This window comes from Tachypleus tridentatus, chromosome 8, assembly GCF_004210375.1.
Source record: "Tachypleus tridentatus isolate NWPU-2018 chromosome 8, ASM421037v1, whole genome shotgun sequence".
Lineage (NCBI taxonomy): Eukaryota > Metazoa > Arthropoda > Merostomata > Xiphosura > Limulidae > Tachypleus > Tachypleus tridentatus.
In genome coordinates, this window is record NC_134832.1 from 72,507,643 (window position 1) to 72,522,936 (window position 15,294).

Sequence of the window (15,294 nt, forward strand, 5' to 3'; positions counted from 1 at the left end):
GTTTACGTTGAAGTGCTTTTACTTTACTCTGAGCTTTGAAGTACGTTATCCTGGTACCCTGTATAGTAGCATTCACTTCATTTAGATAGACAAATAGTCCGAAAGGCAGACCACTTTCTGTATCCATCATTTGTCCCTTAATTTATACCAAAGTTCAAAATGGCATTCAGATACAAACAGAGCAAGCACTTTTCCCCGAGAAATCTATTTTTATGCAAACTTCCCATATCCTCAGAGAATAAACTGAAGATTCTTGCATTGAGTGGTCTTGATTTTATAAAATTAATTATTTTTATGGCATCACCCAATACCTCTTTTAAGTCTTTAGTATTCATTTCATTGCAAGTGCATGACGATGAAGACAGTAGTGGATACTCTCGATGTCCGGGTTTTCTTTTTTATGCGTGTCATTGCGCCTGAAAATTTTCAATCATAACTGCAGCCTCATCAGCAAAGCTACCATTGGATCTCATGTTATTCCATAAAAAATTGATCAGTTTAAATATTTCTTCGCCTGTTGTTTGAGTAGGCAAAGGTTTGCAAATTAGCATGACTTCTTCAACACCAACTTTGTGAACATAGCGAACAAACACAAGCAACATCGCATAAACAGCGACATCTGTTGATTCATCCATCTGAAGTGAAAAAGTTGAACTCAATTTAGTCACCTTATTAACTCTATTAAGCAATCTGTTGATATATACTTGATTCTCGAGAAACCGAGTTGTCAGAAAAGGGCACAAAATTAAAGTTTTTAAGAAATTTCTCATCAGTCGTGCACTCTACCAAATTTTTTGCGAATGGTTTTGTCAAACCTTCTGCAATTGTATGAGCTTTACTTGCTTTTGCAATACGGTAACTAACACAATATGAAGCATTAAGAGCTCCTTTGTTGTCCTGATGGACAAACGAACAAAATGTAGCTTTCTTTGCATTTAATTGCAAACACTTTCTTTTGAAATAGTCGGAAGTTGAATTTTTTAATTGGGAGTGTTTGGTTTCTAGATGCAGTTTTAACTTTGGTAAATGCAAAGTACTGATACTCAACACTATTCAGTATTCAACACACAACCCACTAGGTCTATCTTCATTACATATCAATGTAAAACCATATTCAATAAAACTTTCATCATACTTTCTTTTATTTCTTGTTTCGTACTTCTTGCATCATCCTGTTGAAGTGCTTCCACACGACGATAACGCCGACGAATTCATATTAGGCCTAGGAAGAGTTTTACTCGTATTAGATTTATTACTTATATTCAGCCACTTATCCATCATAAGGGTGACAACAAAGTTTTAATTTCTTTAAAAACATATTCTTATATCTTTGGCACTTCAAAAGTATTTTCACGGACATAAAATAGCTTCTTAATGAAAACTCGTTCAAGCACTTGAGTTTTATCATCAAACAATGACATGCTGACTTAAGATCAGTGTTACCTTAACGAAGTCAGAAATAAAAATTTGTGGAAAAAGACTAGACCACTAGAATAAGGTATTTTTCTAAAGGAAAATGGTAACCTATTATTTTATTTTTTGTTTTTTAACAGAAATTTTAAAGCCAAATAACAAAATATTAAGTCAATTCTAAGGTGCATCTAAATCTCGAACGAAATGAAACATGATGCCATGGAGCTCATTGGTACCAAGTTTGTCTAATTAAACTACAACGAATATAACCTAACGTAACAATTACCATTTGTAGAATGGACGGCAACTGCCTGTTGTGGAGACACAAGTGTAGAGGACGACGTTTCAAAAGCCTTCCACCTTTCGTCTTCTGTGTAGGTGTTGTCTGTCTTTTATAATGTCCTGTATACTTGTGTCTCCACAACAGAAAGTTGCCGTTCATTCTACAAAGTTTCATCACGAATACTCTGCCTAAACAACCAATCAAAGAGTAAAAATTACCAATTATAATCGTCATAAATATAATTATACTCCATATAAATATACTTTGAAATTGAAACGATTGACACTGCATGTAATTGCATCACAATGCTTCAAATGTGGACAAGTTTCAGCTATGACGTCATGTTTCATTTTGTTCGAGATTTAACTGCTAATCCAGATCTGGTTTTTAAAAGACAGTTGGCACCACTACCCACGGTTGACCGATGTTTCATAAAAAATTACCAGGCTATCTTGTATCTCCAATGACGCTTGCGATCTTGAAATCGTGCCACAGTCGAAGTTATTGAGATTGTATTAACACTTTCACCACAATAACTTCCCCTGAGCTAAATAAAATCGTCTGGCATTAGGTAGAATAAAATATTATAAAGCCCAATACGCGATAAATGATTTATATTAAAGATATATTTTACTTTTTACTTTTGAGTACAGCGTATTCTGATTCAATTTTATAGCTTTAGGAAAAAATATCAACATTTTAAAATTTCCTCGTAGAGCCCCAGATAACTATGGCAGAGCCCAAGAGCTCTGAAGAGCATAGTTTGAAAAACCATGGTCTAAAACATATATTATTCTGACAAACATAACTGTCTTTATGAAGTTTCTGTACATTATCTTACTAAATGAAGCAAACAGAGAAAATATTACAATAGCAAAAGCGGAGGTTCATAATAATCAAAATCCATAATTTTGAATAAGTGTCACTCAACAAGAATCAAAAGTAAGCCACAAAACATTTTAGAAACACATTGGCTTCCCGTTCTCGGTGTAGTCAGTACAGTCCACTGTTTTGATGAGTTGAAATTTGATCCCTCTTTTAGATTTAGCTCACTAACTGGTACCAAAAGATATGGTGACTGTTTGCTTCTATAGTAGATACATTTCTTAGATATCAATAACTGAAAATAAGCTTGGAGACAATGGCTTCCATCTTGCGCGAGAACTGAAACCAGTATCGAGATAAAGGCATACTTCTTAACTTGCTAGTACGAATAAAGTCAGTATTAATTACATGAATATTTAGTAGATACTTTCTTTACATCCATTATCTTTACAGCCACATATCAAACCATACACAGAATTGGCTGGACTAAGAAGGTGTCTCATTTGTGAACAAAAAGCAAGTTGATGACGAAATCCAACTCAAGCCCCATTAGTTTGATTTATTGAGAGTAATAGAAGCAACACCATGTATTAATTCTCCTTCTCTTGCCTGGTAGTGGACAAAATAAGACACTGAATTGCAGAATATAGACAGTTATGATAGTTTAAACTTTGTTGTATAAATACGAGAGTTGTATTCATTGATATAAATGAAACACGGCCTACTATTTCAGAAACCACGATATTTATATCTGAGCCTAAAACAGCATTTTTTCTAGTTTCATTGTGGCAAACGGGATACATGCTGACTGGTTTTAGGCTCATACAAAATATTTCAAAATAATTCGAGTCGTCACACAAGGTTAACTCGACGCGAGAGTGTATAAAACATCATTGTTATAAAATTACATTTGTGTACATAAGTCAACCCAAGGGATGGGGCATGATACTATGAAATTCGTAGTTTTCACTCAAAGGCCAAGTAGCTTACAGTTAAAATAAACACTCCTTACCTCACATTTAGAACCAGAGGCGTAGATTTTTTACACCCGATGGGGGGATGATTTTTGCAAACACTTATGTGGACTGTTCAAATTGCAAATTGGTGATCTCTGATTACATGAACCTGAAAGCTGTAAACATGCAGTCACAGAGTAATCTTGTTGCCACGATACTTGGATGTATAATAAGGCCTACTGGCTGATACTTAAGAAGTTACGAACTATAACTTAGATCGAAAAGCTTAAAAGCACGCCTATATTAAAGATGTACATTTCGGCTACTGAAAAAGCCTACATCTAGGCCCAATTATGTAATTCGATTGGTAAGAACACGATAATCACAAGAACAAACACAATTTGTAGGCCTGTGATGCAATAAAACAATTCAACAGACCAAACTGTAGGGGGAGATGATTGTATGCACCATAACCCCCACCTAAAATGAAGGGGGTTGTATACCCTCCATCCCCCCAGGGTTTACGCCCCTGTTTAGAACTATGTTCTAAAGGAACTAACTGCTCACACTAACAGGTTCTAGAGCAGGGGTTCTTAACCAGGGGTGCCCGCACCCCTAGGGGGTGCGAAGATGATTCCCAAGGGGTGCGAGGATGCCCATGAATAATTAAAGCAAATCTATATTTTTACATAAGAGTATGCTTTATATTTTTAGCTTTTTTTATATTTAAGTTTCCAGGGGGTGCGAGAAATGATTACTGATTTGAAAGGGGTGCAAACACTGAAAAAGGTTAAGAACCACTGTTCTAGAGAGTGCTTCTATCCAGTGTGTCTTGATACATTTATAATACCTGCAGCACGAAACTATGAATGAAATTCAATCTTTTTGGGGTAAAGACCTTCTCTGAAACATGTTTTGGCCTAAGTGGCACCAGTGAGCTTCTTTCGCTTCAGTATGTTGTTAATGTAATTTCCTCAAACTGTGCTAACACAGAAAATTCAATCAGAGATAAGATATCCATGTCAATTATACTCTTGCCATATGAGTTCCATTGGTGATCCCTAAACTTTTTATGTCATATTAGGGTATGTTAACTCAAGAAGATAATGTTAATCATCTGGTTATGTATTCACATTCTTTTGTGGCTCACACCTTCAAGATGTGACCTCAGCCCAAATTTTATACTGAGTCAGACTTTTGAATAACTCAGATGCCACTTTCTACGAGTTGTTAAGTTGTACTTTGACTAAATACTTTACAATAGTTAGTGCTGGGTAATGTAATCGCTGCATTAGATATTGCACTGCTTTCCTTGAATTTAGCAATTACAAGCACTACTCGTTTGATGTGACTCAAAAACTAGCAGGTCCTTCTTCACAGTATGTTTGAAGCTTAAAAATCTCACCTGTTTTGCAACACCATCGTTGAAATATTGCAATGCATACAAAGACATGTCAAAGTCTTAGCTGAGCAACAAAAGTGGCATCATCATCATCAAAGAGACCTGGTCCTGTAAGCAAACTATTCGCAAAGGGATGTATCATTGTGGTTAAACATTTCTTAGATTGCTCTACTCAATCTTCAACCTCCAGTCTACTTCTGTCTTCACCAGCTTAAATGCATTGTGAGCTGAAGTCACTGGTACTTGCACAAGTAGTTAAAAGTGCAGAATGACGTACTATATGACTGTTATAAGCTTCATAAATGTGGTGCATGATCTATGATACAACTGTTTGTTATTGGCTAAACGTTATGATTTAAGACAATAAAGTACATGTTCAGTTGTTGGTATTGTATACGGAACATTCGAGTGCAGATGTTTCACAACATCCTAAGGAATACGAAGTTTAAAGGTCTGCATTACTGGATGGGCATGAATATGCACATCAATAGGTGATTAAAGCAACTATACATCAAAATAACAATTCTGACAAGACAGTTAAACAATGAAAGTTTGAATTAAATGAGTGTCATATCTTTAGTGTGTTCTTGCAGTGCAAAATATCTTTATTTTTGTTGAACTGATTTTTGTCTAATTTTTAGACGATTACCTCCATCGAACTATCAACTGCAGGGACCAAGTGACGTATCAAAATGCGTTAAACATTTTTGCGAGCAAAACAATACCCTCCCATGTTCTCTTTCGATCAGGAATCAGAGGTTTAAGTGGTCGATATGTTTGAGGAGTGCAAGAGTATTGTATTTCACAATTACAATATAGTTGAAAACATGAAAATTGCTGGATATACGTTCCTAGTTTTTAGTGGCCTCTCAGAAGAAGAAAAACTAATAGTACTATACTATTCGTAATATTAACACAGGCCTCCATATATTTATTACTGTGATTAAAGCTGGAAAGTATTAAGATTATGGCCAAAGATGTAGTCATGCATAGTTGAGGAATCCACTGCAGGAGTTTGTGTGTTTTGAATTTCGTGCAAAGATACTCGAAGGTTATCTGCGCTGGACGTCCCTAATTTAGCAGTGTAAGACTAAAGGGAAGGCAGCTAGTCATCACCACCCACCGCCAACACTTGGGATACTCGTTTACCAACGATTAGTGGGATTGATTGTCACATTATAACGCCCCCACGTCTGAAGGGGCGAGCATGTTTGGTGCGACGGGAATTCGAACTCGCGACCCTTGGATTGCGAGTCGTACGCCTTTACCCAATCTTCTTCGATATTGTCTTATAATCTTTCTGCACTTCATTGATATTTTATGGTTCCATGACATCCTTTTAAACTTCATTGACTTTAATGTTATATATTTTCTATACATCACCTATGGTTTTTCAACTTCAATTGGCATATTTTCTACGGGTTCTTTGATCTTGTTTTAAATTATTAGACTTTTTCTTGTCTTTATTTAACTCGATTTCCCATGGTGAACAGAATGCAGACAGTCTATTATGTAGAATTGTTCTAAAACACACACAAACACCATTTTCACCGTCAGTTTTCTCATTGTTTATAGGGTGCAACATGTAATATCCAAAGAGGGTCGCGGGTTCGAATCCCCGTCACACCAAACATGCTCTCCTTTTCAACCATTAAGGCATTATAATGTGACGGTCAATTCCATTATTCGTTGGTAAAAGAGTAGTCCAAGAGTTAACGGTGGGTGGTGATGACTAGCTGCCTTCCTTCTAGTCTTAACACTGCAAAATTAGGGACGGCTAGCGGAAATAGCCCTCGTGTAGTTTTGCGCGAAATTAAAAAACAACAACAATAATATCCAAAGAAGGATAGGCAGGAAATTAAACTTCAGAGATAAATATTAATCTGGGCTCTGATATTATGACTGCATTACCTATATTAATATTTTTAATACTATTGTTTTGGTAATTTTAGTGGGTAATTTCTCTGCACGGCATCTTGGTCGAAACTGATACCTAATGGTCTAGAGTTAGGTGGAAATTCTGAGAAAATATGTTAGATATACATGGCTGTTCATTTTAATTTTAATGCAAAAGTATTTTTTACTTTATATTATGTAAGGCTTAAAGTAAGTTATTTTATAAGCGACAGTCAAGACAAGTTTGCTTATGTAACTGTCTGTGAATCGTTTGTTGCGTAGTTTAATTGTTGTCAATTGATGTAATTAATTACTCGAATCTTCTGAAATTTTCTTGTTGCTTTAAGTGAATATTGTTACATCATAACATCTCGTAGCTTGTAGAAGGTTGTAGGCCTCAGTTGGGCAATATATATATATATAGACAAACAAGTAAGTTAGCGAAAGTGAAAGTAAGACAAAGTTAGTGAGAGATATGGCAAATATATCTTGACACTGCTAGCAAGTTTAACCATAAAGAGTGTATAAAGGCAACTTTTTAAGTGTAATAATTGCAAATTGCATTATAATAACAGAGTAGAGAAAAACAATTTGTCTTATCAGTTAGGCTCTAAAGTAATTGAACTGGTCTGTGTGGACTTTTGATGAAAAATAGAATTATTTAAAACTCTGTGTTTAACTGTGGTAGACTATGTGGTGAACATTTGTATATACCTTTGACTTGTTTTAATATACTATTTTTAAAAAAGTTGACTGTATGTTGTTTATTTACTATTGACATTTATTGCCAACAAATCACAGATATCTACTGTAGAGAACTGCAGTCCTATAAAAATTTGACATTGACGAGTCAGCCAAGATTATACTGTGGAAAAGGGCGGTTAAAGAAAACATGAACGACAGCGTGTGTACGCACAAGTGTTATGGTAGTGAACATAGTGTAGAGATCACAATCACATTACATAACAATGTCAAATGATTTTTTATAAATGAGTAGAGAACGGTGAACGATTTGAGCTCATAGATGGTGATCTACAAGAATCTGTTAAACAATAACAAGACCTATCGAGAGAATAACTCAGGCAAAGAAGAGAGAAAGAAGAAATCAAAGAAGAAAACGAGAGAGAGGAGATATTGGAAAAAGAGAGAATAAGAATAAAACTGAGAAAGAATAAAATGAGAGAGAGGAGAGACTGGATATAGAGAGAATAAGAGCCCAAACTGAAATATCAACGCACCCAATAAAAAGATGAATGACCCAAGAATAAAATGGGTCAGGGCCAGCGAACCCAAGCTGCCCAGATCTGATGAAGAGAAAGATGACATGGATGTTTTCCTGGAGAAATATGAAATATTCCTCAAAGTCCGAACTAGTACAAAGATGAATGGGCAGTCTGTCTCAGCTCATTTCTGAAAGAAAAATGTCTACAAGGGTATGCAGGCATGACGTCTGAAGGTACTATGGACTATGACAAGGGAAAAATAGCATTGTTGAAATTCTATAAAAGAAATGAAGAAGATTGTACTAGAAATTCGGAGAAGCCAAACTTGACACTAGAGAAACTCTATTTCAATTTGTGGCATATATTGACATAAGATCTACTTACATAACCAAGTATGAAAATAGTTTTGAAGGACTGGCAGATCAATCAATACATGAACAGTTCATGATTACTTGCTCAACTGACATGCCACTGTTCCTGAAGGAGATACGTGGACAAGATTATCACACTGTAAGAACAGCATATAGAAGTCCATGGATAGAGTATAACTGGCAACTCCAAGAATAACAATTAAAGTCGAAAGCAGGCGTGGTTGATTTGGAGAAGGATGCCACCAAGGGGATATGAGGTTAATAGATAAATGGAGAAGAGATCAATCATTGTTATAAAATGGGAGACACGTTGCAAATGGGTGTAAAAAGCTGAAGCTACCTAAGAAGATGGTGTTGGCAAGAAACAAGAAAACAGTGACTATCACAATGGAGTCGGCTGCCAAAAGAAACAGAATAGAGAAAACACATAAGATTCACCACAAGAAAAAAGTGCTATCTCTATGATTAAACAGTGTTTAACTGATTATCGGCTCAAGTTATCAAACAGGTTACCAGTGCCAATGATAAATGAAGCATGTGACAAATATCAAAAAGTGCCCATAAACCACAACAGAAAATGAATGACCTACAAGACACTTGGTATAGTGCTACAGCAGTATGAACCAGTATAGCATCTGGTTTGGTATGTTTTGAATTTTGCGCAAAACTGGACGAAGGCTATCTGAGTTAGCCATTTCTAATTTAGCAGTGTAAGATTAGAGGGAAGGCAGCTAATCATCACACCACCCATAGCCAACTTTTGGGCTACTATTTTACCAACTAATAGGGGGAATGACAGTAACATTATAACGCCCTCTCGGCTTAAAGGATGAGCATGTTTGGTGCGACGGCAATTCGAATCCACAACCCTCAGATTACGAGTCGAACGCCCTAACCACCTGGCCATGACGGGGCTGTATATACTGATAAACTAACTGCTGAAGACTTACACGTCCCAAAATGAGATAATTTAGTACTATACAACAAAATTTAAAATTACAACCTTCTCAGTTCTCAGTGTGCATGCACCATCTATGTCATTTTTGCTGATTCCATTAGAGAAACAAGGAGGATACACACATATTTTCAAGATATTATCACCTGACTTCCCAATAAAAAATATCACTTTCGTTATTCAATATAGTATATTCCAATATACAACAATCTTTCTCAAAAGAAAGCATTATGATACCAAAGCAGAATGACTCAGAAAAGTAGGAAGTTAGATAACAAACAATTGAGCAATATTGCATGACCAACAGTTTATTGTTAAAGCTTCACATATATCTAAAAACATACGCGTAATTTTTTTTTTAAATTATTGGTGAATAAAGTAAAAATGACAGACATCACTGAGTGTCATTTGCATGCAACAAAGCCTTATTAACTGTTATGTGTTAATGTTTTAGGCGTTAGATGAAACTACTTTCGTTATTTAAGTTCTTGCGATCTGGTGTATAGAACAGGGCATCTTGTATATTTTATTGTAGATAAGAAAGTAAAAAGCTAACTTATTTAGCATTCCAATTTTATAGCTATAAAACTGCAGAAATACTTCGTTTATCTTAATAACTCATGTGTCGAAATACTTTCATGGTGTTAGTGTTACATAGACTGATGTCGACATCTTGACGGATTTTCCGAATAAGTGAGTTGTTTCACTACTGCGAATTCCTCCCTTGTAAATATCAAGAAAAGTAATTTTATCACCTTTCTTCTCATCAGTCTGGTCGATATGATCAAACACAGGGGTTTTATGATCTTTTAACTTATAAATATCTTCCACATCTGATTTCTGGAACATCCAGTGCGTGTGAAATTCACCAATGATTTATGGATTTGGATGGTTGACAAATACAATGTTATTCATGTGCCATGTGACCAGTGCAGTCTCTAGTTTGATCATGCAAGGTTTGACAGATTAAGCTGAGTATGAGGTAAAATGTGATTTTCATACTTAAACTTTGACTAGCAGGATAACTTTTCACTTGAATTCTTCGAGTTTAGTCTGATTCCCGTAATTTGGCGAGAGCTGCCACTTTATTTATTAGAAGTGTTCAAAGTTGCGACAGAATTATTTTTAATGGAAATCAACAAATGAAAGGAAATACATGGTTTTATTTTATTCAGAAAATAGATTTAAGGTAACTAATTTTTTGATATTTTCTCGGCGTATAAATGCTATTTTAATATTTTTTATAGAGTAACATATAAATAATTTAAAGTAATACGCTCTTATAGAATGAATATTTGATAAAACATTATGCCATGAAAATTGTTAGTTGCAAGTATTAAAGCATTAAAGAGGTAAGTTTGAAAAGAATATGTTGGTATATGAGTGTTAAGTTATAAGAAAATTACTCAATGAAAAATATTTATAACTGAGTTACTGAAAAAATATAGAATTTTTTTTTTGAAACACTTTTACATTTTACTTATCAAACTGCAAGAATTTGGTACCAGAATAGCTCAAAAATATTTTATTTTTAACAACTTAACATAGTCAAAAAGTAAAGGTTTAGATGGCAGTGTCGTCCTTGGAGTTTAATTTATATGCACATGTGAGTGATATTCGTAAAGCGATATTTACAAATATTTATTCATCGTCATTAGTTCAGCATGTTTTGTCTCACTTCACCTTAAAAAAAAGTTGTGTAATATTTTTATGAAATTACGTTGTTACAGTAGGAATAAGACAAGAAATTACTGTACTGTTAGTAATAGTATTATTATTAGCAATACCGTATCCAGGGTTGGCAGTGATTTAACGCCTTTTAGAATGATGACTGAAGGAAAAGCAGAAGTATTATTTCCACCTACACATGACATTTTTCATAATCCAGTTCAAGAGTTTAACAGAGACATGAGGCTTGTAATTCTGGTAGTATTAATATTAATAAGTTAATTTTCAAATTTTGTTTGATTCATGATGATTGATTTTTAAATATTTTATTTGTGTTTTTATATATATGTATAAATGACAAGCCTCAAAAGAGGAAAGATGTATAAATTATAACTCTGATATAAGGCAGCAGTTGTTAAGAGTGTTATTATTTTAGGTTTGATTGGAGGACATAATAATGTATTGATCTAGAACCTAAATTTTATGTTCTCGTATGGTGCCACAGTTATATATTGATTCATTATGATGAAAGCACTCATAAATTAGCCTTACAAAATACATTGAGTGTTTGGAATCTCATGTGTAAAACTTTATTCAGTTTTTTGACTTTTAGAAAAAGATCTTGTTTACTTCAACTATTGGTGGCCACAGCACATCTTGCATTCTTTTGGCCTTCAGAACTTTATTGTGCAGTGTCTCTTGCTTGGTCTCTCCTGTGATATTGATCTTAGCAGTATGCATAGTTCTTGGTATTTCTTCGTAATTCTCAGGGATTTTGATGTAACATTGCAGCTATAATCTACAACCACTATAAATTATCCTATGAAAAAAAAATTCATACAATTCATTAAAGAAGTTGTACTTATACAACAACTCAAACCCAAAGTAAACCAATACAAAGGAACACCTTTATACCTATATTAAAAATAATATAATAAATAATATAAAATTATATTCAAACATCTAATACCACCCTCTACATCCCACCACTCAGTTACACAACCCCTTTCAAACATGTGGTCAGCTTCTGGTCAGTTACCTCTTTCTTTCTTTGTGAACCTGACGATGACCGAAGAAGGTCAAAACATTGTTCGCTCCTCTACATAAAATATTTTCTCAACTCAAATGAGCCGTTTTTACATATATATTTTTCATACAAGGTTCTGTTGTACCTTTTCAATTTTGTATTACAAGGAGAACAATAGTAAACTGTCAAGACTTTTGCAGATAGTTAAGTAGAACGATCATCCATTATTGTGATGTAGTTTCTTCAAAGTAATGCTTAGGCAGCTTTTGACAGTTTCATTCATTTAGATATGTGCTTTAGGAAAAGCTTGTGAATATGGCTTTTGTGTCATTTCTGCAGTACTTAATCTGCTTGAGTTATTTTGTTTACAGCTTCATAAGGGATTCTTTCTTTAGCTCCATTGAACTGCTGGTTCTTGAGTAATTTCTGTTTGAAGCTTTGTAACTTTATTGAATACTTCTGGTATGCAACTGGTAACTAGTCTTGGCTTAGCCAGTTTTTCCTCATTGGAATCATCTCTTTCTTTACTGTACAGATATGATCTACTACCACAAATTTTCCTTTCTTCAAAACACTAAAGTGTCACATTATGGATGTTTTTATGATCAAGGAAAATGAGAAATTGCATTGGACAGCCCTGTAATCTATATGTAACCCTTTCAGAAGGGTTTGCTTTTACCAGCTGTATTTGAAAGCCACCATACTTCAGCTGAACTGAAACAAGAGGGTCAGAGCTTGCATATTGTTTCCATAGGTTAAGTGAAACATTTTCTAGCCTAATAGTATTTCAAAGTGATACCTTTTTCATGTTAATAAACCTCTGAACAAATCTCATGGCCCAATATGGCCATAAATCTGTGGTATCTACTGATTACTATCTACATCGAAGAACCATTTTTTTTTTTTTTTTTTTGTATGGGAATTCTAGCTGCAAGCATCTAAAGGTAATGTACCTTGTATGAAATCTACATATTTAGTATCAAATTGAATTTAATTCCTTAAACTTGAGCAGATCTGCTAGAATTTGGACAAAAATTATAACTTACCTAATTGATGGTGACAACATTTGATAACATTTAAATCTTTTAGGCTAAAAACTAATCCAAACCATTTTAATACCCACAAAATAATAAAGAACAAATTAAAATTTTGTAAGGTATGGTGATAATTATTAGGAAATCATGAAAATAATTCAAGCAGAATGTGCAAGAAATTGTGGGTTTAGAGTTACATAAGTTCCTCCATATGGATGAAAACATTTAAATCCATTCACCTGGTGATTTGACAACTGTAAAAGAAATTATTTGTAGAACAGTGACTTACTTTTGTAAGTAAAATTAGAAGAAGGAATTTCTCCTGAACTATGAAATCATTTATGAATCACAATGATAGTAAAAGATAGTTCAAGAGAAAATGGAGAAGACCTGATAAATAGTCATAAGATGGATTAGCTACAAGTTCATTTAAAAGAAAACATTTGTTTGAATTATATTTTGATATTGAAAGTATAATATTTAACCACATCTGAGAGTGTAGGTATTGTAACCAAGACATGCTTATTACTTTTGATATTGAACTTACAATGTTGTATTGTCAAACAAAGTGTAGTTGAAATGCTAGTTTGTATTCTTCATAATAAAAACCTACTATAATGTTTTATGCTGCAGTGTCATATGAATATTACTTCTGAATGATATATATTTAAGTGAAAGATTTCTCACAGTTGTAACTACAGAGTAATGTAATTCTAGTTATAACCTTCTTCAGTGTTATTTTTAAATGCCTCAAAACTTTTCTTTTATATTCTTGATGGCAAGAAATTCACTTGAAGTAAAAATGTCTTCAATACATTTTTTCTGTTCACTTTGAATATATTTTTTTGTCATTGTTAGTATAAACTTTCTCCTCCTAATTTCAGCCAGTGTATGGTTTAGTTCTTGTTTTTCTTGTTACTTTCTCTGTCTGGCACTTTAGATATTGTTTGTTACTGCATGTTCTTGGTAATTTCTACCAACTGACACTTTTATTATTTTTACAGTTTTTGTGGACTAGAAAGATCTTGATGCTTTGCTCATTTGATGTTTGTCAGTCTTTTGTTTATTGGGTATATTTCAATAGTTGGTATGTTACATACCATTACAACTAGTAATATATATATATTGTTCAATCTAACTTTTTCTTACAAATGTTCAATTGTGCCATACTTCTCTAATTTTAGTTACTGTGTGGATCTTAAAATTTTGCATTGTTACTTCACTCACATGTTTCTATTTCACTGGTCCCTTGGTGTGGATTTCTGTATGTGGTGATGGAACCTCCCAGGGAATGTTCTGTATTTTCAATTTACCTCCTCTGGGATTTAAACATCCACCCACATGTTTGCCATGCATGGCAACCTGTGAAGGGTAGGAGAGGATCCTGGTGGTTGAGGAGTCCAACCTTAACACACCACTTTGGCCTTGAATTCCTGTAGATAGGCAGCTTTGGGGTGGCCCCCCTTGGGTCATTCAGCTGGTCTGCTCAGGCTGGGGTCAACCAAGTACCAGTGTTGGATGTTCTCAACAGGTGTTGTGGACATTGTACCTGATGCTGGTGTTTAGGTATAGTGCTCATGAAACCCTGGCATTGCTGCAGTGACCTTGTTTGACATTGTAGTGTGTCCCCTTATAGGGCTTTATGGTGGGTGGGGTCAGTGGGCACTGATATATTCCTTTTCTTATTATAGATCCTCTGAATAAAAACTTAAATAAAATAGTGAAAAACAGTCCATAGGTAAATGACCATGTTTTGAAGATTCTGAGCAGCAATTTTCAACATCTGTAACACCTGTTGTACTTCATTTTCTTATACTACATTCTCTTTCAGACAAACCTCTAGGGCAGATGTCTCCCTTTTTCATTCAGAAGGGACTAAAGGGGCTTGCTGGCTCTCCAAAGTCAGTAAAGAAGAATTGTTCTGGTGACATGTCTGTGGAAATATCCATATCTCAACACAGTGAACTCCTCTTGCATTCAAAGGTGGTTGGGGATATACCTATTGAGGTTACACTTTATGCTACTTTGAATTCATCAGGAGAAGTTATTGTTGAGAGGGATTTGAAGAACATCCCTGAGTCAGAGATTCTCGCTGATTTCTCCATCCAAAGATTTTCTGCAGTGAGGCGTATCTCCACTCCCAAAGATGGAATTATGATGTTGACCAGTGTCTCCATTTCTGACATTTACAACACCATGTCCACCTGCCACTATCGAGGCATGTCATAGTTCCTGATGTGT

At 34.6% G+C, this 15,294-nt stretch overlaps 1 protein-coding gene across 6 annotated transcripts in view; it reads left to right on the forward strand.

Moving 5' to 3' along the window:
• Window positions 1-10,810: 10,810 nt before the first annotated feature.
• The window catches only part of LOC143222657 (mitochondrial import receptor subunit TOM22 homolog), a 35,448-nt gene continuing 30,964 nt past the window's right edge, over window positions 10,811-15,294 (forward strand). For 4 of the 6 annotated variants that reach the window (XM_076449445.1, XM_076449451.1, XM_076449450.1 and 1 more), the window contains exon 1: window positions 10,937-11,250. The gene's annotated coding sequence lies outside the window, so the exon portion shown is untranslated. The other 2 variants (XM_076449446.1, XM_076449448.1) reach the window with 2 other exon arrangements.